This window comes from Lepus europaeus, chromosome 5, assembly GCF_033115175.1.
Source record: "Lepus europaeus isolate LE1 chromosome 5, mLepTim1.pri, whole genome shotgun sequence".
Taxonomy (NCBI): Eukaryota; Metazoa; Chordata; class Mammalia; order Lagomorpha; family Leporidae; genus Lepus; species Lepus europaeus.
In genome coordinates, this window is record NC_084831.1 from 12,542,143 (window position 1) to 12,545,242 (window position 3,100).

The window sequence follows — 3,100 nt, forward strand, 5'->3', positions numbered from 1 at the left end:
CCAGACTCGCGGTCCCGCTCGGGTGCTGCGGTCACCTCACTCCACAGGTGAGATAACGGAGCACAGAGCACACCGGCTCGAGCAGAGGCGGGCGGGCACTGTGGCAGGGTGGGTTCAGTGCCACCTCGGTGCCTGCACCCCACGATCCGAGTGCTGGCCTCAGATCCTGGCGCCTCTGCGTCTGCCCCAGCTTCCTGCCAGCGCATCCGGGGAGGCAGCGGATAACTGGGGACCCTGCAACCCACGTGGGGGACCCCGATGAGTTCTGAGCTTCTGGCTTTGGCCTGGCCCAGCCCTGGCTACCGCAGGCATTCAAGGAGTGAACCAGCAGATGGAAGATCTCCCCCCCCCCTTTAAAATAAATGAAAATAAATATACAAACATTGAAAAAATTTAAAAAGCCACAGGCAAAGTGTTCATTCATCCACCCAGAGCCCAAAGACTCATTGATTTAAAAACCCCCATTCACCGAGCCCTTATCTGTCAGTTCTTTCATATGCAATTAGCAAAGGGTAAGATTAGAATTCAGACCCAGGGCTCTGACTCCAAAGGCAATGCCTTCAACTGCTGTGCTAGCCAGTGCCCCTGAAGACGACTGCACACGTCCAAGCAACAATTCCCATTAGCGGGCGCTTACTCTGAGGCGAGCGGCCTCCCTCGGGAAGCCCATGAGCTGATAAGGAAGACAGGCGTGGGCATCGGGTACCCTAGGAGACAGGCTTGAATAGGCAGACCAGCTAGGGTGGAGACAAAGCGGCATCTAACTGCCTGCGGGGCTGACACAGCTCTGCAGAGGACAGCGACCTGAGCTGAGACGCAGAGGGTGAGCGGACGCCACTGGGCGGGAAAGGACAAGATGACAGAGCAGCGAGGAAGAGGGGCGCCGCCGTGCAGGCTGCAGACAGCACGTTCTGCATCCGCCCAGCTGCCCGGGGCCGTCCTGGAGGATGTGGGGACCATGGTGAGGGGCAGGATCCTCCACTGCCACCCCAGCCTGGACCCAACCCCGGGCCAGCCTTCCTCCCAGACGCTCCGGGAGCAGGGAGGTTCCCTGACCAAGAAGCGTGGGAATCACCGCCCTTGTGTCTCCTGTGGATGCTGGGAAGCTTGGAGCCGGGAAACCTGCACGGCTCAGCCCAGCCCAGCCTCTCCCAAGCCAGCTCAGCCCTAGAGCCTGCCCACGAGCACCCTGGGAGCAGCGTCCCACGGAGAAACCCTTCGCGGGAGAGGAGGGTGCGAGTTCGGAAGCAGGCGCAGTGACCGCAAAAGGTCTCGGTGCCGCGGCTTCCGCCCGTGTCTCCAGTCACTGAGACCTAGACCAGAGGTGACACCAGGAACAACCGATGCTGCGAGCTGCGCCCTCTCTCTGAAGCCTCATCCTGTTGTTAATCCCACTTTACAGGAGGGGAAACTGAGGCACAGAGGAGCAGGAACTCCCCCGTACTCTCTTGCTTCATGGTCCTGAGGTCCAAGGCTTCCAGCTGCACTGCAGCTGGCCCAGCCCCACCTGAGAGGGGAGAGGGGGGCGGGGGGAGGAGGGAGAGGGGGGCAGGGGGGAGGAGGGAGAAGGGAAGGGGGCAGGGGGAGGAGGGAGGGGAGCTCAGGACGCCTCCAGGCAGCAGCCTCTCCCCCCCCCCCCCCCCCCGCCTCATTTCTGCCAGAACAAAGTCCACTCATCTCAACCCTGGAAACCCCTCCCCCACCCCCTCCACGCACTCGGGCTGCTGAGCACAGGAAGCCGCCAGCCGCCACATCCCACGCGAGACTCGGATCACAGAGCTCCCGAGGGGAAGGGGCTTTGGAGACCACGCCGGCCCCCAAACTCGGTTGAAAGCGGAGCCAGGGCTGAATTCCCAAGGCCCCGGAATGGATGGAGGCTGAGTCACGTGGCTTGGGTACAGGATGGGAACCCTGGGTCGTCTTCCCTCCCCAGCCAAGGAAGCCGGGACACACGCAGGGGACACACCTGTCCTTGTCACAGCAGGAGGAGCAGAGACAGGTGCAAATAAGGCATGGGGAGTCTGAGTTGTGGAAGCAGGAGAGGAGCCTCCATGGGGAAGGCGTCTCAAAGCCGGGGGTGATCTGAGCCAGCAGGCAGAGGGCTGAGGGGCATGGGGCGGGGGTGGGCGTGGGGGAGGGCTCCATGTCCCACTCCACCTCGGCTTCACGCCCCCAGCCCCTCCTGGGAAGTGAGGGTAGGCAGGGCAGGTGACCCGGTGGCCACAAACCTGGGCAGGTGAGGGTGGGCGGGTTAGGTGACCAGATGGCCACAAACCCCAGGGCCCCGGACTTTGCTGCTGTCTCCAGGAAGCACTGGGGACCGTGGTTCCCTGGGCTCCGGGCTGACCTGGCTGCTCCTGGCAGGCCCAGCCTGTACTTCCAGGGAAGAAGGCAGGCTGGAAATGCCACCTTGGGAAGGTCACACCCCAGTCCCGAAGTCTGGGATCCGGCCGTGCTGGAGGAGGAAGCAATGCAGGTTACCTGTCACTCACAGCCAGCAGCAGACCCGGAAGTGCCCAGGGCTGGGACAGCCCCCCGGAGCCCCTCGGAGGATCTCAGGGGGGACAGTGGTTGAGCACCCTTAGGTCATAGCGCCCCTCCCCCCAGGCCAAGGAGCACTGACCTCCAAGGCTAGAAGGGTCTGGAGATGAAAATCCCCTGCTCCCTCCCCCCGATTGGAAGCAAGGATGAGGTTCAAGTACAGACCATTGGAGAGCGGAGAGCGCCTGCCCACGGACCTCCCACGTGGGGCAGCCAGGACCCCAGAGAGCACAGCCCCCATGGGGCCACGGGTGCCACCCACACAGGCCACCCGGAGCCTGCTCAGACAGGTGCACAGAGAAAGCCGATGTGGCCAATGACACGCGTGTCATTAACTCACCGAAGAGTCAAGGTCCCTCCCTCCACGTGCCTAGGGTGGGAGCTGTGGCACAGAGGGTTCAGCCGCTGTTTGTGACAGTCTCACTCCGTGTCCCAGCGCAGATCCGGCCGCTCTGCTGCTGATCCAGGTCCTGCTAGCGCCCAGAGCCGAAGAAGGCCCAAGTACCTGGAGACCCAGATGGAGCTCCGGGCTCGGGCTTCAGCTGGCCCAGCCCTGCCT